This window comes from Eschrichtius robustus, chromosome 1 (genome assembly GCF_028021215.1).
Source record: "Eschrichtius robustus isolate mEscRob2 chromosome 1, mEscRob2.pri, whole genome shotgun sequence".
Classification (NCBI taxonomy): Eukaryota; Metazoa; Chordata; class Mammalia; order Artiodactyla; family Eschrichtiidae; genus Eschrichtius; species Eschrichtius robustus.
In genome coordinates, this window is record NC_090824.1 from 157055421 (window position 1) to 157079110 (window position 23690).

The window sequence follows — 23690 nt, forward strand, 5'->3', positions numbered from 1 at the left end:
ACACAGCAACATTACGGGGATTTCAATTCTATAATTAGCCTACAAAAGATTGTGACTTTTGTCTTGCTATCAGACTCTCTCTATTGCCTTCTTGGCTTGTACATTTTGATGAAGTCAATCACCATGTTGGAAAGGCCTATTTGACAAGGAACTGAGGGAAGCCTCCAGCCAACAGCCACTGGAGAATTGAGGCCCTCGGTCCAATAGCCCATGGGGAACTGAATCTTGCTAGCAACCATTGAGTGAGCTTCCCCAGTTGAGCCTTCAGATGAGACCCAGCCCTGGCCAGCATCTTGTTTGCAGCCTGTTGGAAACTCCAAGAAAGAGGATGTCCAGAATCCTGACCCATAGAAGCTGTGAGATAGTAAATGTGTGTTGTTTTAAGCTGTCAAGTTTGTGGTAATTTGGTACTAATAGATAACTAATACCTAGGATAAGAGGGAGGTCTGGAAGTATATATTGGAAAATATTGGATGTCAGTATGTCTGGATGGCATGAATGTAGCATTCTTAAAATGTTTGGGGGCTACAAATCACTTACATGTGATACTGGCAATCTTTTATATTTTATTCTGATGAAAAATTTGAGATTTTGACACTGTTATTGAATGAACAGAAGAGTGTCTTAACAGTTTACAATGTATTTGGCTGATTTCATATACTTATGTCAGAGCGATCACGTCTCTGAGACACGCTCTCTATTTATGGTGGGGGTTGTGATTTGGGGTGACTTTAATTCACATATTTTTCCTCCTCTTTATTGCAGTTTGTGTTCTCTGGAGGCAGGCACTAAAACAGAGTTTAAGTTCCAAGATTGTTAGGGATCAACACCTGTGAAAGGAGGGGGAGGAGTGGTATTGGGTAGAAGGAGACAGTGAACTACAGTGCAGGTCTTATAAAACCTCATCCACCCAGAGGGGAACCCTGGAGCCAATATTGTCCATCAGATGTGTCCAGAATGGGGTCAGAATGGATGGGCCTCTGTAGCTCTGTTGCTCAGCCACTGGATGAAGGCTGCCCCGAGAAGGGAGTGACTTCTGACGCCTGAGACAGACCTGGAAGGAGCTGACAGCTGGAAGCTGTCTGCTGACCACACCTCCCACATTGGACAGCATGTCCTCCTTCAATGGGCTCCTGAGCAACTCATTCTTGTGTTAGCCACAATGGAAAAGAGGAAAGGGAAGCAAGGCTGGGCTGAGGGGAAAGTTGTGCTGCTATGGGGGTTTGGCCAAGTTGTGCTTGGCCAACCACACAGGGAACTCTTGACCATATTTGGCCCATCAGAGTCTCCCCCATTGGGTGGAAAAGGACAGATTTATATTCCCCACAGTGGATAATTGGATGTGTTAGCCTACGAAAGGCATGCCCTCGGGTGAGGTCACTCTGTAGCTGAGGCCAACCCTGAAGGAGCTGATGGCTGGAAGTTGTCTACTAATAGCACTCCCGCAGCATCGGCAACAAGACCTTTCTTCCACAGTGATCTTGGTGGTTGTCTCTGTGTCCACAGTCTGCTATTTGCACTACTCAGATCCATTTCTTCATATGCATTCTCGAGCAGCCTCACCAAAGTCCAGTGATCTCCCCACTTCCCGTGGGAAACTTAGAAGAGGAAGATTAGAAGGAACTAACAGCAGCTGGTCTTGGGGTCCCACCTGGAACTCAGTGTTCTCTCCACCACTACCCAGCCTAGATTCCTCTCACCCTCAGCTAACACTCCTGCTGGTCTCAGGGGCTCACTTGCTAAAATACGCAGAGGTCTGAGTCCCTGGTCACCAGGCCTTTCTTGGGCCAGGGATGCTGCACTTACTCATTTACCTTTACAATTGGCAAGGGGGTGGGGGACCAAAAGCCACCCAGTAGATCATCTGGAACTCTACCTCCTCAGTTTCAGGGACAATTACCCCTGTCAAGATGGAGATTCCTCACTTTGCCTGTTGGTCCCTGGACCTAAAGAATTTGACATGACCAGGTGGCAGCCATAGCTTATAATTCAGTGGGGCTCTTGCTTTGGTTCTGGCAAATGCATACCTCCATTGGGAACCAGGACATGTAGCTCTGAAGAATCCAGCTTTGTAGAGAACAGAAGCACAGTGTTCTTCACTGGGTCACTGGCAGGGATGTTAAATATGGCCATTCCTGTTTCTACCTCTTGCCTCCCAGACCCATGCATTATTCCTACTGGGCACACAATACCATATAAAAGTCTCTAACTCAATGTGTATACTGCATCCTGGGGAGCGGCACCCCATCCTCATGGAGTATTGCATCCAAGCTGGTACTTCAACTGAGTCTTCAGAAAGCTATTCCATTGCTCTATGAGGCTGGCAGCTTCTATTCATATTACCCATGAGCTATAATGTATTCTTACTATGGTCCAATTCTCCTTCTGCACAAAGTGAATGATGAGGTGCACTGCATGAAGTAGAACCCACTGGAAGGGTTTTCCTCACCTCTGACTTTCAAAGCCACCCCTAAGCAAGGCTCTAGAGCAACTGCAATGGCCATCCACTTTTAGCTTGTATTCACATACCAAGATGACGTCTTAGACATCTCAGCTGCTATAACATCATACCATAGACTGGGTGGGTTAAATAACAGACTGGGTGGGTTAAATAATAAATACCATAGACTGGGTGGGCTAAATAACAAAATACCATAGACTGGGTGGGTTAAATAATAACAGGTGGAGCTGGCTTGTAGACAGCTCCCTTCTCTCTTTATCCTTACATGGCAGAGAGAAGAACCTTTGGTGTCTCTTACTCTTCTTATAAGGGCACTAATCCTGTCATGGGGACTCCACCCTCATGACCTTATCTAAACCTCATCACCTCCCATAGGTCCCTCCTCCTAATACCATCACATTGAGGGTTGGCACTTCAACATATGAATTTGGGGAGGGGGTATAAATATTTAGCCCATAACATTGACCCATCTGTAAACCAAGCTTGGGTTTTTCCTCCTTCAGCTGGTCATACAGGCTCCTGTATATGATGAGCTGATAGTGAAGTCATGAGGATCTAGGCTAGCTGTTCATGCAGCTTGCTTGCACCCTCTGGGCTAACCATTGTTCAGTCTCATCCCATTCATTTTTGTTGGGCTGCTGCTGAGCCAGCCCAACCTGAGGACATGATGACAGACTTAGACCATGGTGGAAAATTCTGGACTCGTGGTCACCTTGTGTTCCATGGTCAGGTGCTCCATCTCTACCAGGAGCTATTTTCTAAAGGTGTATAATTCTACACTGCAGATCTATGGCCTTGCAGAACCCTGGGTTCTGCACTGGTTATTTCACTGGAATTTACCATTTGCTTCACACAGCATCTTTGCCCACCACCATCAACTCAATAGCATAGGTTCTGCTGGGTCATACAGCTCAAGTAGCAAGACTGCTTGCACTGCAGCCTAGACTTGCTGCAAAGTCCTTTCTGGCTCTGACTCTACTCGAAGTATACAGTATTTCATTTCACCCAGTTTATGAGCTGGAACAGTACTGCAAAGTATGTAATATGATACTTCCAGAACTTGACAAAATCTACCAGTGTTTTGTCAAGCACTGTGCTTCCTTCCTTCTTCATGGTGGGCGGTATAAATGCAATACTTTACCTTTTGCTTGGGAGGAGATGTCTTGGCATGCCCCTGACCACAGTACCCCTAAAAGTTGTATTGATGTGGCAGACTCTGATTCTTCCTTTCACCCTCAGGAGCATATGTGTCATACTAAAGCATCCCGTGTGCTAGCGAATTCTTTCTTATCTGACCCAAATTATTGCAATATTGTCAATGTAGAGGATAGACTGAATGCGCTGTGCTGTGGGATGTTCAAAGCATTCATATCTCTTTTGCAGGGAGAGTTCATATATCCCTGGTACAAAATTATGAATGCATATTGTTGCCTGTTCCATGTGGGTGCAAACTGTTTCAGATCCTCTTTTCTGGTAGGAATGTAAAAGAATTCATTTATCAAATCAATTACCACATATCAGGTACCTGAGGCCATGTTAATTTGAGCTAACAAAGTCAGTACATCTGGCATGACAGCTGCAATTGGGGCTACAACTTGGTTGAGTTTGTGGTAGTTTATTGTCATCTTTCAGGATCCATCTGGTTTCTTCCAGGGTCCAGACTGAGGCATGTATGGAGATAGCATATTCTGACATCTTTAGATCATGAATCAGCAAACCTTTTCTGCAAAAGGCCAGATAATAAATATTTTAGGCTTTGTGGCCATACAGTCTCTGATGTAACTACTCAACTCTGCTGCTATACTGCAAAAACAGCCATAAACAATATGTAAACAAATGAGTGGCTGTGTTTCAATAAAACTTTATTTAGAGAAACAGGTGGTGGGCCAGATTTCGCCTGTGGGCTGTAATTTACCAGCTCCTGCTTTAGGTCTTTAAGTGTCAGCAATTCCTGCCATCCTTTCCAGGACGTGATCCTGTTTTTGATTTGCTCTCTTGTTTTGGAGGGGGATGGAGAGTCAGGCCAAGCAATCAAGCAGTTCATAAGGTTTGCTTTCTGCACTTTCATACATTTGATTGGTAAGAGAACAGTGAGGCAAAATGCATTTAGACAATATATTTATTAGTCATGGCACAAAATGTTTGCATGGATTCCCATTGTCCCCCAAGCTCCATGGGACAATGTAGAGGGGGCTTAGTGGATGCTACACACACACGTCTATGTCACAGGCAAGGAACAATGAGCTTAGGAAACACTAAATCCTATATGAGGCTGCTGGCAAACACACCCATCCTCTCCTCTCCAGAGAAAGATTAGGCTTATTACTCTAGAAGGTAAGAAAATCTTCTAGGAGGAGGGAGATTTTATCATCCTGGAAGGTGTCTGAGGGTCTCTATCTTAGAGACGCTATTTCTAGCTTCTAAGACTGTCTGTTATAGAAACAGTCTTGCAGGGTGCTTGGCTCAGAAGATGAGCAGAAGTGTCATAATTATGGGGAATTACCTCCAAACAAGGACAGAGTTCCAAGGCTTCCCCTTTGCCTTCCCCACTATGATAGTTCCCACCCCACTGATCAAGAATCCTGTATGGGGGTTGCACCAACTACTGAATACATGAATCCCAAAGATGCATATCGAGCCCACAGAAGTGACCACTAGGTGGGTCCATGGACCCAGTGTCTCCATTGTAAGCCAGATCTTGGCCAGGACTCCACTTATTACCTGGTCCCTATTTACCCCCGACTCTAACAGAGGCGGAAGGAGAGTGATGCCTTAGGTTTCTGAGTATCAGTGTTAGCTCAGACTTATGTCCAACAGTCCTCCAAATGTTTGACTGTTCCCCTTTCCCCAGTGTACAGCTACCCAAGTAAACGGCTGTAGGTCCCTTTGAGGAAGGACTGTGGGAGTCATTACTGTGTACTTGCCATGGAGTTGTAGACTCCTTCCTCCTGGGACAAAGCCACCTCTTCAGTCAATTGGTCTGAGTCTGAAAACTGGCTCAAATCAAAAATATGGATAAGAGGATGTGACGTTTTATTGGGGTGACAGCCTTCAGCCTTCTGTTCATCTATTCCTGTTTTCTTCTGGTGGTACAAGCTTAATGATACCATTGTGGGATGCCCATCTATCTCACCTCTAGTGACATTATATTCTGTTACTTGTCTCCATAACAGGACTTTTCTGTGGGTCTAGCTCCCTTGGATGCCACTCCTATCACAATTACTGTGTACTCATCACAGTAACTGTGTCCACCTGGGCTTTATTGTTCCAGGGTCCTATCATCCCCATTGTTCTCAGTGTGCCTAGCTCTGTAACAGCCTCTCCGCCACCAGGCTTACAGAGGAGAGCTACTACTGAACTTTTTAGTGATGCTGGTGTCCTCCAACCACTGACTTTAGAAAGTGGTATCTTTTTCGGGACTTCTTGGAACATGCGTTGAAACTTCTGGCTTTACATTGTGTATCCACTCTAGCCCATCCACTTCTCTGAGCCTTTTAATCCCTTTCTCCAGCATCTGCATGGTAGTTCTGGCATTTCAACTTCACTTAGCATGAGCCATCATTACTCCATGCTTCTAGGTGCCATCCTTGTGGCAAGTCAGCACCATCTCCTGGGATCCTTGCTAGGGTGCATCTTGTTCACTCTTAAATGAAGTCCTGAGCCGAGGCCTCAGTTTTCTTTGTCCTCTCACTACAGGAGATGAAAGCCCTTTTTTTGGTTATCAGGGAAGACCTCTGGCTTTCACACTTGATTTTTGTCAGCTTTTGGTGAACTTTCTCTAGGGTATCAGTGGTGCTTAAAAATAGCTATCCAATCCATTGTCTTTATAGGTACTATGCCCCACCCCCACTCCAATACACTCTTGATAAGTTGCACCAGCTAATGCATTCCCTTCAGCTGGCTCACCATTCCAATTGATCAAAGGTGAGAATTCTAACAAATGAATTCTCTGCATTTTAACTACCACCAGTCATGGGGTCTTCATTGCCAACCAAGCAGCAAGTGATCCTCCAAATCTTCATCCTATTGCCTGCTTTCTTGGACCACTCCCAGTACCAGTTATCTCCAAGTAGATGCCGAGATGGGAGTTTTTAATGGGGCCCAACACCTGTGAGAGGCAACATGATTGCGCAAAGAAGGAACAAAATTAGCATGCATGCTTGGTAAAGCCCTGGCCAACCCCCCAGAGAGTTCTGAAGCATGCATGGCCCATCAGAGTTGTCCCCTATTGGGCTGAAATGTCCGGGCATCAGTGATGAGTCACTGGGCATGAACTCCCCTGGGAAGGGCATGTTTTTGGGCAAGGTGGCGCTCAGGAACTGAGGCAGACACTGAAGGACTTGACATCTGGAGCTGTCTGCTGACTGCACACCCAGTAGCTGGGGCAACAAGTCTTTCCTTGAATGGGAATCTGGGTGAGACATCCCCCTGTCCACCGTACTGCTGAAATGTAATTCCTCATTTTTTTCCCTACAATGTTCATGTATTATTTTTCTAACTAAATTAATAAAAGAAGAAAATAAGACAACATTTTTTATTTCAAGGTGAAATTCAAATCAGATCAACTTCTCCTAATTTGATTATTTGTTTCAACTAATTTGTTTACAATTTCTAGGGTGCAAGGTAGCATATATGATCAAGCTTCCAAACATCTATTTAGAAAGGGGTAAATTCAGTAAATCAGTTGATCAGTAGATAATTTTAACACCTTTGTGGAGCCCACTACTAGCTCTCAGCTTCTCTTGGGTTGACTATATCAGGTGCATTTGACATCCACACAAGATGAATCCAGATTTCACAGCCAATCAGATAGCCCAGGCCCTGGGAAGTAATGTCTTGTGATGTCCTTAGGAAGACAGTGAGTGACAGGCAGATTGTAACCCCATCCCAGTGTGGCATTGACTTGTCCATGTTGTACTCATTTTTGGAGTTCTTTTTTCTCAGTCTGGCTTAGATTCATGTGGCCATTAGAGTCAATCCATTTGCACAAATACTGATTTATTAACCTGAAACAATCAAAGGGAGGGAGTGTCTATCTTTCTTCTCCCCTTTATCCATTTGAATGTTCTCTTTCTGTGAAAGTGCTTTTGGGAGTGAATTAGTAGAAGTCTTTTGCTTTTGAAGATATGAAGGCCTGCCTCATCCCTCAGCAGGATGGGGCCTCATCCCTGCTTCTGTCTAATAAGATCTCTTTTCTAATTAGAAAAGTCACCTTCTGACAAGAGGCTTTGAGGAGTAAGTAGGGAATTTAGTTTCTTTCCAATAAGTATGGGAAAACAAGCCAAGAGGAAAAAACCACCTGAAAAATTGTGGAGGGTCTGTCTGGGGGAGGGAAGATAGCACAGGATTTGGTGACAGTCAAGCTCAGGGGTAAAGGTTTAAATACCACCTATTTGTATGAGACTTTGGTCAAATCATATAAACTCTGAAATTCAGTTTCTTCCTATGAATAACCAAGATCCTGGTGTTGGGCCATTTCTCTGTCCCTTTTCATAGCAAAATGTGCTTGCTGTCAATTCTCTGTCTCCATTTCCTTTATGCTTATTTTCTCCTCAACCAATTCCCAACAGTGCTTTGCCCCACCATTCTGCTGAAGTGGCTCTTAGCTACCTCACCAATGGCCTCCATCTTGCCAACCAAGGGGTTGACCTCCCAGGAGCATCTGACTTGGTTGGCCCCTCCTTCCTCTTCAAAGACTTCCCCCTCTAGGGTTCCAGACAAAGCACTCTCTTGGGTGGCCGTTTCTTCTCTTGTTTTTGACCATTTCCTCTTCCTCTGGCAGACCAGGGCCAAATTATGAGTCCCTTCAGATCTTCTGTAGTAGCACACTTTCTCTAACGATGTCATCTTGGGGATTCAAGACTTTAAATATTACCTACAGGCTGAGGACTTTCACACTTAGATCTCCAGCCCTGACTTGCCCCTGAATTTCAGTCTAGATATCCAGTTGCTTACTTCACATCTCCATTTGAATGGCTCATCAGCATCTCAAACAGACTCTTGTTTTTTCCCACTGTGCCAGTTGGGAATGGGCTCAGTGAGGAACCAAAGAGCGTCCTTCCCTTTTTACTCTGCTCCCATCAAAGGTGCTGGGAATCCAGCAACTCCATTTCCCCAAATCCCTGACAATGGGTTTCCAGTTTAGATTCCACCAACAAGAAGCCTTTGTATGAGATCTGGAGGAAAGAAGAGAAGCAGAAACTAAATAATTGCTCCTCATGGAATCAGCAAATGAAAGATTTTGCCGTGATCCCCAGCAATTTCCTATGAATCATCTACCTCTGAAGCTGAAATTATTTCAAGAGGTTTTCCGAACTTCCACAGCTTCCTCTCTCTCTGTAAGCTGGAGGTAAACCAAGCTACCAGGGGCACCTTTCCCTGACCTGTATTCCTTCTCCATTTCAAGGGTTTGGTAACCACCTACTACCTTAAATCCTTTCCTGCTTAAAATAACTCAAATTCTTTCACTTCTGGTATATCCTCCAAATCACCAGCCCTCACACATTAGCATGCATCAGAAATACCTGGATGTCTGTTAAAATAGACTGGTGGGTCCACCACAGAGTTTCTGATTCAGTAGGTTTGGGGTGGGAACGAGGTGATGCTCATGCTGCTGGTCAAGGGGCCATAGTTTGAGAACCATTGACCTAAACCTTTGCCATCTGAGTTAATGGTACCACCATCTATATAGTTGCTTAGGCCAAAAACCTGGGAGTCATTCTTGATTCTCCTCTTTCCTCCATGGCCATGACCATGATCTTGGTTATATAGATGAAGAAACTGAATTTCAGGGAGTTTATATAACCTGACCAAAGTCTTATACTGATATGTGGCATTTAAACCCATTTACTTCAGAGGCTGACGGTCACCAAATCCTATGCTATCTTCCATCCACATGGTAGACCTATCACAGTTTTTTAAGTTGGGGAAACGGTTTGTATCTGCATCTCTTCCTCCATGAAGACAGAGGAGGGGTCACCAGCTGAAAGAAGTTGGAGGTTTAAGAAGTGAGGGGCCTGTATGATCTGGTCACCTAGTAGAGCAGAAAGTCCTTGGACTAGGTAAGAGTTGTTGAATTGCTAAGCATGGTTGGGGTACATTTTGAGATTTGAGGTTAAATTTTTATTTTTTGGTGAATTATACTTGATTTACAATATTGTGTTAGTTTCAGATATACAGCAAAGTGATTCAGGTATTTATACATTTATATGTGTGTACATATATATAATATATATTATTTTTCAGATTCTTTTCCATTATAGGTTATTATAAGATATTGAATATAGTTCCCTGTGCTATACAGTAAATCCTTGTTGTTTATCTACTGTATATAGAGTAGTTAATCCCAAACTCCTAATTTATCTCTCCCCTCCCCTTTCCCCTTTGGTAACCATAAGTTTGTTTTCTATGCCTATGAGTCTGTTTCTGTTTTGTAAATAAGTTCATCTATATTATTTTTTAGATTCAACATATAATAAATATCACATAATATTTGTCTTTTTCTGTCTTACTTCGTATGATAATCTCTAGGTGCATCCATGTTTTGGCAAATGGCATTATTTCATTCTTTTTTAATGGCTGAATAGTATTCCATTATATATATATATATATCTTTATCCATTCATCTGTTGATGGACACTTAGTTTGCTTCCATGTCTTGGATATTATAAATAATGCTGCTATGAACATTGTGGTGCATGTATCCTTTCAAATTAGAGTTTTCATCTTTTCCAAATATATGCCCAGGAGTGTGAATGGCTGGATCATATGGTAACTCTACTTTTAGTTTTTTAAGGAACTTCTATATTGTTTTCCATAGTGGCTGCCCCAATTTAAATGACCACCAACAGTGTAGGAGGGTTCCCTTTTCTCCACACTTGAGGTGAATCCAGTGCGTCCAGTCTGCACAGGCATGGAATTTTCTCCAGAAATGTTTGCATGGGTCACTGTAGCTCTGGGAGAGTCCAGGAGCGGAATTGCTAAATCAGGAATCATATACACTTTACATTTTGGTGAACATTGCCAAAGAGCTATGCAAATGTACTCTCCCATCAAAATGTTCTCCACAGCTGTTAATACAGCATTGTATCAAACTTGTGTATCTTTGCCATCTGCTAGGTGAAAAAAAAAGTCTATTTTGTTGTTTTTAATGCAAATTATTTCATTATATGTGAGAGTGAATATCTTTGTGTATGCTGCTTCTGTGAACTGCCTATTCATGATGGGAACTACTTATGAATATGGGGATAGTCAAGTTAAAAGAAAAATACATTGTTTATCCAAGCTACCAGGCAAATACCTGCTATTAAAATATTAAGGAGCAGGTCCTAATACCTTGGGGCTCAGGTTTAGACACTGGAATCAGAGGTGTGACTTTTTCTAGAAAGTAAGGTTTCCTTTGTTCTGGCTAGAAGCATTTTGGCTGGGGCCACAATCCTCCTCAAAAACATCCCCATCCTACCAAAGTGTAGGTACCAGCCTATCAGAGACTGGCACCCAGCTTCCCAGCTCCTACCACTGTAACCCCATGACAGGTGAAATTTTGCCCATGACACAACCCTAGGGAAACACTGAGAGGGAAGGAGAAGCAATGAATAAAATGAAACAGTAAAATAAATCCTCTTGCTTATAGGTTCAGTGGGAACTGTGAGTCAGAATTATGCATTTGGCAGCATAGAAATGATGCTAATGAATACAAAACTTATGATCATACACTTTTTAACCCACTGTACAGCTCCTTAAGAGAAAATAAGACTCCTAAATCTAGTAAGTTTGTCTAAACTGAGACCCATGGTGCATACACACACTGTGCTGTTCCAAATTTTTAACCTGGAGTATGAAAGAAATAAATCTATTGGACTGCTTTTCTTTTTTTGTTGGGGGAGGGTTATACATCGATTCTGTTGAAAAGTGGCTGAGAATCACTCTAAGCCCATGCTTGCAGAGGGGGCATGGTGCTGATATCAGAGAAAGAACATAGGGTATTGGGATAAGATGCTGGTACAGAAGTAGACGCCTGTCCTGAGGTTGTGGTTGTGGCCCCAGGAGTCCAGGCAGGTAAGAGGGAAAGAAGTTGATGTGTTTTGGGAATGTCCAGGAGGCTGATGTGATGGGTATATGGTAAATCTGGGGGAGAGAGAAAGAGACAAGCACAGAGGGGGAGGCAGTGTCAGACCACATAGGGATGGGGTTAGGGTAAGGGCAGTTGGGTGAATGACCTCCACATCACCATCCCAAGTAGTCAGGTGCAGGGAGATGAGGAAGGCGGGGAGCAGTGAGAAGTACCTACAAAGGCAGAGCTTTACTGCCAAAGGGAGTGAGGCCTGCGGGCTCCCTGGATGCTGCGGCAGGTGGGCACATAGCTGAGTAACCGCACCCTAGACGGCCCCGCTCTGGGCTGTGTTAAAGCTCTTTCTTACTGGGAGCTTCCTTACTGGGAGCCCAGTCACTGTGCATATGGGAGGATGTGGTTAGTGGCTTGTTTCATTAGCAGCAACAAAGCAATTAATCTTTCTGGAGCTGCATGAGCCTTTGCCTGAGCATTTCACAAGTGTGCTGCTGGGAAATAATCCCAGGTAAGTGTCTGGGCTTCCTTCAAGCACCCTGATTATAACAGCACTCCTCTAGGGTAACTCTCACGCCTGCATAATCCCATACTTGCCAAGGGCAGAGCGGGAAGAGCATGGCTGTCTCCAGAATCCTTTTTCCAGATGAGGAAACTGGGGCCGAGAGAAGTGACTTATCCAAGGGAAATCAGGGTGTCGGAGGCAGAGCTGGGACTAGACCCAAAGGGAGAGCTGAGGAACTGGTCTTGACATTGAGCCAGGGTCAGTGCACCTGACCTGGGTGAGTGGGTGCTGTTTCCTCCCTGGAGGTTTCACTTGGGCTGAGTTAACAGGATTTTGGTCTCAAGGACAAGGGGGCTGATTTTATTTTTCTCAAGTTGAGGTCGCAGCAGGCACACTGAGGGATTTTCTGGAAGACCCCATATTTAAGGGGTGCACATGAAATGTCTAGAATGCATTAAGAGAGTGAGACCAATGGCGAGAGAGAGTGACAGCATCGCACGTGGACAAGGGTCAGTGGAACCGACAGCATACAGCTCAGAGGATCTGGGGGTTGGCTGCGCAGAACATGGTAACTAAGTCCAAATATATGAAGGGCTGACATGAACAAATAATGTACTTTGCTTGATTATTATTATTTTCTCTATCATTAATTAATAATCCTATTGCCATGGAGCTACTTCTCATGTTTTATTCCAGATACGTAGGACTGTAATTCCTTCACACAGGGTTAACTGCTTGGGACCTGAATCATCCTTTAGAAGAAAGAGTCCCAACTCTAGCTGCACATTTTAGGGGCTTTGCAGTTCCCATACCCCACCCCAGAATTTTTATTTAATTGGTCTGGGATGGAGCACTGTGGTAGTTTGGACCATTAGGCAGAGTATTTTTTCCCATCTTGTTGATATTGGGCTTGGCTGTGGGATGTTACTGGACATGACAAGAGCAGAAGCCTTAAATGTGCTTAGTTTGGCTTGTCTGTCACACTCCATTGATGGGTCATGAGAAGAATGTATCACAGGTAGCCACTGCTCTAAGGAGTATGAAACATACATAAAGCTCACCAGAATACAACCTGCAGTCCAGAGCGTTTCCCCAGTTGAGCCCAACGTAGATCAGCCAAGCTCCATTCCACCCACAGACCTGTGAGTGAGAAATGAATGCTTGTTGCTTTAAGCCACTGAGTTTTGAGATGTTTGTTACACAGCATTGTTACAGTAATGTCTAACTAATACAAGGCCTCAGCCCTAAGACGTTCTGATTCAATTGATTTGAGTTGAGGTCCAGGCATTAGTATTTTTCAAAATGCTGCCCAGGTGATCCTATGGACAACAAAGGTTGATAATTGCTGATCTGGAACACTGCTTTTCTGCCCAGGATTTGGGTGATTCTATCACAACTCAAGCTGGTGTTTCTTAAAACATGTACCATGTTTCATACCATGTACATCAGAATTCCTGGGATAATAGGGCAGCTCACATATTAAGAATGGAGATTCTTGGGGCCTGCCCCAGACCTACTGAATCAGACTCTCTGGAGTGGACCCAGGACTTTGCATTTTTAACATGCTTACCTTCTCCCACCTCCCCTTCCCAACCCTGGGCATGTTTCAAGCACACTGAAGTTTGGGAACGGCTGGTGTAGGGATGCTTTCCCATTTCCCACCACTCTGCAGTAATAGAGTTGATGATAATTGAAACTTTCTTACTAAAAATTCAAACCATTTCTGCTTGCCTCTATGAACATTTGGCTTTAGTCTTTTAAGTCTTTATAGTGGAGCAGAGGAGAAATAGGTCCTGATCTGATTTTGATACAATGGAGAAGGTTGGACTACATTATTTTGTCCAGCTCTAATACTCTATGATTCTACACCATTTTATTTGTCATGTAATCTGTGTAGCAATGGTATGAAGTGGTTCAACCATTAGCTACTGCAGCCAGAATGGTGTCTAAGAGCTGTAAGCAGGAAGTCACAGGTCCTTACGGGTCCTGCCTCAGACATTAAGCCAAGCTGAACACTGGGGGCTCCAGATACCTTGGCCTTCAAGTCTGAGCTATAGCCCCAACAGCCAGGGCCCTTGCAGAGGCCACTCTGGAGCCTTGTGGCTCTTGTCTGGTTGACTTTCTTTACACTGTGCTCCAGTTCTGCCCCACTTTGAACTCTTGGCTTTCCAGCGTGGATGCCAATCCTGTTGCTGGTCCTTTGGACTTGAAGTTGAGATTTGCCCTCCCCTGAAAGGGAAGCTCACTTTTTCTTGATGACTCTGATTGGCTCCAACCTCTAGCCTAGCAGTTCTCCGTCTCACCTGGGGAACTTGAAACGACCTTGATTCAGGCTCCCTCCTCCCCAGTAATTCCATCAGAATCTCTGGGGTGGGACAGAGGTGTCAGAATTTCAAACACTCCCCAGGGGATTCCAAAGGGCAGACAGGGTTGAGAGAGCCATTCTCTGGCAGAAACCACACTACTCTGTAGCCCGCCACCACCTCCCCCCCGCCCCACCTCCATCCCCAAAGCTTCGGTTAAACCTCCCTCACCAGGATGCTGCTTCTGCCAGGAGGATTTCAACACAGTAACCATGTTTCTATGCAATAGAAGAGTTCTTTTTAATGTCAGTCCCAAACTGGTCATTACCTTCCCCACCCGCAAGAAGTAGAGGGTTTGAAATATGCCCCCAATCATCAGGTTGCAGTCTGAGAACAGAGGCAGCTGGCCAAGGAATACAGAGTGCTCAATGAGAGAGACGGAGACAGAAAGCTTCGGAGCCATGCAAAATAGGAAGAGAAGCCATTCCCTGTAATGAGTAACCAGCGGCAGGCACTTTGCTGAGCAATACAGTTGATAAATACTCTGTACTTAAAGTGAACTTTGAACAAAGGCATAAGCAGAGATTGAGTGTTTTCTGCAAATAGAAGCAAGCAAGGGCTTCCTACAAAGAAGCCGTGTCCCAGCACAGACTGAAGTGCGACAGGAACGGGGTTAGAGACACAGCAGAAATAAAGTAGCCAAACCTAGGTGGTAAAATAAACTTCAAAACACCCAGATGAATCAGATGACAGGCAAGCTTCTTAATGATACTAAAGAGGGGTTGCACGAGTTCTGTAGTGAGAAGAAATTGGAAACTCCTATCAGGATCTCACTGTATGTTATTTACAGTTTGCTCTTTGCTGACTGTATAGTAAGTGGTTTATCATTTTTCTTTCCACAGGGTGGGCTCATCGTTTTCCATTAATTCTTTTGTTGTCTTCACAAAGGCCAGAACTAAGGGTTCTTTTACAGAAACATACCTGGGCAGAGGGGCTTGGACATCCAGCCTGGGGGCAGACCAGGTAAGTAGCTCCCCTTAGAGAATGGGCCTTCAGCATCCTAATTTCTCTCTAGGGATGCTGCAAGTTAAGTCAGCACTATCAGCCCCCAGAACAGAAGATAATCAGTGGCTGTGAGAAAGGAAGAATGTTAAGGTCCCGGGAACGATGTGGTTGGGACCATCTTCAGTGAGACGAGGAACCAGAAAAATCTGGAAAGGGTACTTGTCGTCAAACTGGAGGGGTTGAGAGAGTCAAGAGGAGTGTTTCCAAGCAGCCATGTCTGCCTTTCATTAAGATGAAAAGCCAGATAATTTCCTCGTGCAATACCAACAGATCTCAACAAGGCGGCCCAAACTCACCCGCGCATCAGTTCCGTTGGCAACAAGCCCGTGAGAATGGGATCTGACTCCCTTGTCTGTCAGGACCGGATATTGATTTTAGTTTCTGACGGAAATAAACAGAATTTGCTTTTCTCGGTGATTTAAACACACATAATTAAACGCGAAACATCAGGGCTGAAAGAGTAAAGTGCCATGAACAGACTTATTCTTTTAGCTTTCCCATCATTCCTGGTCCTCCAGGGAGGCACCTCTCAGCTCCCCCACTGCTGGTGATTCGTTTTGGAGGAGTTTCTGGAAACTCGGCCGAGGAGAGGGTTAAACGACATTGTGGTAGAAAACGGATTAAGAGCGAATGATTACATGAGAGCTGGGCTGAAACGGAGCTCTGCCCTGGCAATACGCTCCTGACAACAGCCCGAGGTTACGTTATGTGGAAGGTCTCCTTGGATTTTCACAGAAAAGGGCAGATTATCAGCAAACAAAAGGATACAGAGCCCAAACCTTAAATAGCTAGAGAGAAGCTGGGTGGGAGAAACAGTCCTTGCCAGGTCCTGTCTCTTGGAGCCTTTGAGGCCAGATCCCATTTCCCACCAGATTTAATGGAGAATTCTTCTGAAAGTCAGGATCTGCCTACCGCCTTTGAACATCTTCCTTTAAAATGGTGTTAATGAGCTTGACTCCTTCTTCAAGACCACGAGGTCCCATTGCTGCCCTGGCAGTGTTGCCATCTACCCAGGTCCTACCATCTGAAGAGAGATGCAGTTTCACCCCCGATTTTCCTTTTTTATTCCTTTATCTGAGAAGAAAAGAATATTGAGACATTTAATTGTCATGTAACGAGATAACTATAACAAGTTAATTAGTTCTCAATTAAGTTGCATTTACCATACCACCTGAATGTGTTCTCAGCAATTAGGGGCGTCTAATGAACTTGCAGTAGCTGCCTGCTTCCTACAGCCAGCAGCACCGTGAAAGCATCGCTCCTGGGATCTGAGGCACCATGTTCTCTAGAAAGCTAGCATCAGTGTATACATCCAACCTGTCTTAGAATCAACTGGATGTAACAGCTGATCAATCCTCGAAACAAAAAGCCAGACCAGCTCCGTGAAAATGGAAACAAAGAATCGTGGAATTCATGTAACAGAAAGAGCACTGGCTTTGGAATCCAAGGGATATGGGTTCAAGTCCTGACTACTACTTTCTAATAAAGTGACTTTGGGCAAGTATCTCCCAAAATCTCTGAGCCTCAGTTTCCCCATTCCTATGCCAGGTATAACAGTAGGGAGCTTACTAAGATTCCTGGGTAGACTGGTCAGAGAGTGAGGGCAAAGCCTTACAGGTGCTGTATATAGTAGACATTTTGTTAGCTTGTGCATGTCTCTCTGTAGGCTCTGTGGTTTGGTAGGATTTGGGCAAAGAGGTTACGTGGCTACCCATTTGGGGGGGTTAACTGTCATTTTAAGTCATTGCAGGAACCCATAGTCACATTTCAATGTCCTGTTAGTGGAGAAAGCTCCCCACAAGCATTAGCAAAATATGAGGGATGGCCAGGGGCTCTAGGTGGATAAGGGTAATTATTCATTTTATTCTGGTGTTTCCCTTAAGATTCAGCGAGATGAAGATCAGGAAAATGATGGGAGTTATCAGTCAAGCACTGGGGAGCAATCATGAAACTAGTCCCCTCTGGGGAGAAAACAGAGTGATGGAGGGGGAAGGAGGAGGAGGAGAAGGGGTAAGGCTCTCAGAGAATCAGCATCCAGCCACAGTGAATGGGGTCCAGAATTCCAGCTCTCCCTCTCTATTCCTTTCTAGCCACGGGTTCACCTTTCCTTCAGCGCCCGCTATGATTAAAAAGCCACATTGAGGAATCATCAGAAGGAGAGAAAAAAATTTACAAACTGATTTGCATTTTAATGAATTTTTAATTGAACCAAAATCTGTTGTTTCTCTTTAAAGATGCAGCACTGACTTTTTTTCCCCCCGCTGCTGTGGGCCAAGCAGGAACTTAATATGATAAAAACAATGATAATGCTAAGCTTAATTAGGTTTGAAATCTCGTTTAGAAAGGCTGCATGGAGTCTGGGAATGGTGAGCATTTGCTAGCAGCAGGCTAAGAAGCCAGAGTGCATTGGTAGATACCTTCTTCCTAAAACCACCAAGAATGCACCCAAATCAGCCAGGCACCTATGCTGGGCCAGGACACCATCAAACACTTCTCTCCTGTCATGGTGCTTTGGGGTTTCTAGGCATGGGTGCCAGGCCAGCCCAGCCAGTGGGAGGTGGACATTGGATTTCCACCCTGGCTTTGGTTTTTGTTATCGTAAACTGCTTCACCTTTTCTTTATATCACTTAGCAGGGTCACACTAAGACACATAGATGGTGGTCTAGGTGATCCATGCACGCTTTGGGAGAAGGCATTGAGAGGCTACCATTGAAAAGAACTGATAATGGTCTGGGACTTTATCCTACTTACAAGCTAACACATCACGGTTCCATGGATGCTGGCAGAAGACATGACACTCCTGGGTCAGAGACAAAGGACTTTATTACTCATGGCAAAATCTGTAGCTGGAGCTTCTGTTTTACCAGTTCTCCATGACCTACAGTCCCATGGAGGTAAAGGGAAGTGACATAGGTGGGCTTGGATGGCTGCTTCACAGGCAGTGAATTATGTTACACTATGATTGGACGATTCATCCCTTTTATAGGGAGGGGAAGAAAGCCAGCTTTGGGGAGAGAGATGCTACCTCTTCCCTTAAGGTTAATCACTGCAGACACAGCTCTGGGAAGTAGTCCAGGTAAAGAGCAGTCAGTGCCTTGCATTCCTGGCACACTTAGCAAGAACATACAATGATGCTCAGGGTCCATGGTGGGTTCTAATTCCAATAACCATGCCTATGTGTTACTTTCACAGTCAAGGGCAATGTCTCAGTGGATTCGAAGGCAGTGTGTATAGTAGGTACAGTGGGAAGAGGTTTGTTTCTTTACTGGAAAGGAATAAGTTATTTGTTAAAATTATTACTCAGGCAGTCCTCTGTTTTTTAGTATTTTTGCGGTAGATAAAATTCTGGAGTATTAACTGATGAGTACCACTCGACTCCAGATTTCTCCATTGGCTCCAAATGTCCTGCTTGCTTTCTCTCCTCCCTCCATCACCCTTTCTGAACCCTTCAGCCCCAGCAGTCAGTTGTAAGTCCAGTTCCCCCAAAAGTGATGACCACGGCAGAGCCAGAGGAAAAGACATCACATACTTGGCTTTAAAGATTAAAGAGCCACTGCACCAGAGTATGGCAGGAAAATTTGGGAAGGATGTTTGTTTGCCAAGCAGCTCTTTTTCTTCTCCAAACACAGACTAGATAACAACTCCACAGCCTGAGGGCAGGAGAGAACAATCAGAGAGGAAGAAAGAGGTGTGGGTCCTTGTGAACTGTCCCCTCAGGCTGAGTAGGGGGATGCCTACTCAATAGAACCCTCAGATAAATTTGGAGATAAGCTACAGTGGGAGCAAAATGGTGTCCTGGAAAATATGGTAGAGAGAACCTGAGAAACTCACAAAATTTCTTAGGGTGTGCAAGAACAGCTGAATTTTCCCTGTGGCCTAAGGTCAGCTTCCGCAGGTGGCCTGGTCATCAAGGATGACATAGCTTTTAGTACAGCCTGTGAGTTCCAACTTGTTCTTGCTCTCCCTCATATTATATCCATCTTCCCTGCCTGCTTATTAGTTCTGAGGACTTCAAGTGCAGTGTCAGACAACAGCCACACGGGGACTGCTTATAGTTGTGTGAGGTCAAATCCCTGCTGTAGCACACACACCCACCTACCCATCCATGTACCCATCTGCCCACCCACCTACCCATTCACCCACCCATCTACCCCTCCATCCATCCAACCACCCACATACTCACCCACCTACCCATTCACCCACCCATTTACCCACCCATCTACCCATCCATCTACCCACCTATCTACCCACCTACCCATCCATCCATCCACCTATCCACCCACCCATCCATCCATCCATCCACCTACCCACCCATCCAGCCATCCAACCACCCACATACTCACCCACCCACACATTCACCCTACCCCCACACTCATCCATCCAAGTGGTTCTGCCAGTATTTGATTTATATAGGTCACTCTATTTCCATCTAGAAGGAAACATCTGGAAAATGGTGGGCCTGTGAGCATGGAGAAGGGAGAAGGAATTTAAGAGAAGTTTCTTCTCCATGCTTGCTCCAATCACTGAATTCTTTCCTCCCCCAAATCCTTTGAACTCTTAAGTCCTCTCATCCTATAGAAGCTCTATGACAGAAGAGGGAAACCAGGCCATTTTCACTGTTGCCCAGACTGGGAAGCAGGACCATGTCTCAGCAGGGGAGACAGAGCAGCCCTCCTGATTTGACAACTTTTCAAATGCATCTCTTACAATAGTGAATCCAACCAGAGAATCAATGAATCACACCAAACAAACCTAGTTATTTTTAGTACTTCTCTTTTTATAAGGTGAAAGTACAAATCTTTGCAACTTTCCAGTGGTCTACTGGGAATTTTCAAAGATAGCTGTAGAAAATATCCTGAACATTTTATTTTATTTTATTTTATTCTAAATTAGGATGCAATCTAGGGAAGGCAAAAAATCTAAAGAGTTGCCAGAGGACATTCAGATACTTGATTAAGATAGGATCATTGGATGCTTGAAAAATAATAATTGGCTACCTGTTTATCAAAGTGATTACTAAATATTTTTAAATAACAGGCTTATAAAGCATCTGAGCTTTTTTTATGTGATGAACTGCTTTTTCATAATCAAGGACATAATAAAGTAAACATAAAGCTCAGATAGAGGGATAGAAAATTATTCTGGTAAGACAAAGATTCTTTGCTATCTAGGAAGATTACACAGAAGGTAAAGAATATTCTTTTATATTATGGATAATGACATTGGTCAGTAAATCAAGGAAGCCAGCCCTTCAAAGCTGGGAGAACTTTGTCAAAATGTTAACATTTTCATGGCTTCTTTTCAGAGTCAGGTGTTATAAACCAAGGCAAATAGATTTCACTTTCCAAGTTGTGTCCTTCCCTTATATCTTGGAATAGACTTGCTTAAAAAGTGAAAGCACACAGGCACTTGTATTTCTGTCACTATTGCTCCTAGTATTGTCTCAACCATCCATATTAATTATGACGTCTAACTAAAGTAACTAACTTCTATTTCACAGAGTAAATTAGGGGGTAGATAATGGAGCACTGCCTGTCATATATGAGTATTTTAGCAGACTAACAGAACTTGTGATACATACAACACAATTTTATATAGCTACAGACACCACTTTTACACTTAAAAATGAACATGTTTATTAACATGACCCAAAGATTTAGCTGTATAGCTTATAAAAATAAGAAGCAAAAGCACATATACTTTAAATTATAATTTGTAATCAAAGTCTCATTATTCTATCTTAGTTTGAAAATAGCTAGGTATCTAAGAATTATCTATTAATTAGCTCACTCTGATATTTGTCCAAGCTTTTAATTCACCTAAAGATGTTGGAAATTGTCTAAACTGGTTCAATATAAAATATAATTACTGTTGATATGAAAAGGTCAGATAATGACTCAATTCAGTTGAATGCAAATTTACATTTTTCATAATCTTAAACCTCATTAGGAGTAATGTTAGTTTATTTGATTAGTAAACCTATATAAATTTAGGAGACTCAGATTTTGTTGAGAATACAAACCCAAGTAAAATAAAATGTACTACTGTGTTACACTTAACACTGATAAAGCAGAGAAAAGATATAGCTAGTGTTTCTTGAACTGTGATTTGCCAAAATTTTCTGTAATTATGTGTTTGGTTCCCTATAATGTTTCTGAGCTAACAATTTATGTAAGATGGATTTTTTCAGGTCTAGCACATTGAAGTATCAGAAATTCAATGTTTCTATTTCCTGGGAATTTTAGGAATATTCCACTTATATGTTGATTTTTGTTTATAAACAAGTCAGAAGAGTGCTCCTATAATTTAAGAAACATAATATCTTCCAGAAGTAGGAAAATTTTATACTCTTACAAATGAGAAATCAAGGCCTTTTTCATTTATGGACAAACAGTCATATAGAGAATTTGTAGCTTCAGCTCTACAACTTTAGCCAGAAGTCAAAAGTAAATACAGAAACACAAAAATTCACTGGTCCATATTTAAAAGAGCCAATCTCCTTCCTTGTAGGCTGAAATTCTTAATTGAGCAGAGCTTAAAACAGTCAAATAGACAAACTAGGTAATCTGTCACCTGTCTCACCCAACAGAGACTCTAATATCTCTCTACAGAGATTACTACATGGTCAGATCATAAAACCAAAATCCCAATCATTACTGCCACCCCAGGGATTCATTTATTGGTGCCAAGTGAACCACAGACAAGACAAAGATACCAAATCAGTAGAAAGGAAAAACCTTCTCTTTCTGCCTTTCCTCTTGACTGACCCTCACATTCAGAGCAAGTTTCTGCTGCTATGACCTGAGTCACACAGGCAGATCTGGGGAGCAGATGGTCCAGTGTGGCCCTTTGTGGTATAAGGCAACACAATTGGTATGTTGATCTCAGTGTGATGCTCTTAGTTCACACACAGATCAAATGCCACACTGGGAGCTAACTAACACATGTCTGAGGCAATAGAGAAGGAGGGTTTCCCCATGGACTTAGAGTTGGTAGGGAGCTTAGTCACCTTCCCACCCAATGTCCTCATTTGCAGAAGGGGAAACTGAGTCCCTCAGAGGCCAAGATTCTCTCCCAGGGTCCCACACCAAGTTATAGGTAGCTCCAGGGCCAGAAAATGCAGACCTTCTGTCTTCTAATTTTCACAGCCAGTGATGTTCATAGTAAGTTACATCATGTAGCCAAGTTATTTTTCTGGTACTGAAAACCCCTAAAAGTCTTCATATGTATTCAGCACCCTGGTCAGTTATTTTCACTGCTTTTGTCATTATCAGGAGTCTTTGATTATTTGATTCTGTAGAAGTTTTAGAGGAAGCCAGATACTGTGAACTCAGAAATAGTCTCATTCTTTTCTGGATCAAAGATAATTATAATAATAGAAATTCCATTCATGAGTCTGTTCTGTAGGCTGGATATTCTACTTTGGGCTTTACATTCATTCTCTCATGCAGTCCTTTACAATAACCCTTCAAGAAAGGCACAGTCATTGCCATTTATAGATAAGCAACCTGTGGCACAGAATGGGAGAGTAATTAAGGCCAAAGTTTCATAGGATTAAATGCCAATGCTGGGATTTGAACTGGGATCTGATTCTTGATCCTGAACTCTTACCACGTTTGAAGAATATTAAGTCAAGATTCTGGAAGGTTTTGAAAGTCAAGTTACTCAGTCTGGATATTATTTTTTAGGCAGGCCTTTTCCAAAGCTTATTCTATAAGATATAGTCTTGAGATTTTACCAGATGTTTCAAAGGGCAAAGGAAGTACAATACATTTCTGTAGCCCAATTCATTAAGAAGACCCCAAAACACAGGAAACAGGTCTGTACTCCCCTTAATATGCTACTGTACATTGCGAAACACAGAGAGGATCTTATTTGCAGCATCTCCCCCAAACTTATTTGGCCACATTTTCATGCTCAGAGTATCATCTGTGGACAAACTATAGCACTGGAGGGCCTCAGGTAATTTCTGAGCAGAAACATAGTCAGATCTGTGTTTACAAAGCCAACTGAGGCAATGGATTCAAGCATGGACACAGTGGTTTCCACCCTCAGTTAGAAAGTAGCTAATTCCACTGAGGTAGAAAGAAAAAGAAAAGTAACCTCACTCATCCATCTGCTAATGGACAGAGTGGGATCCAGGGACCCAGATTACCAGCATGTTCAAAATCCTCTTCCAGTTAAAAAGCCATCCTGTTTGAGACAGCACTTTGAAAACCATGTAGAGCTACACACACACACGTGCACGCGCGCACACACACACACACAGATTAGCAAAGACTAGACATCAG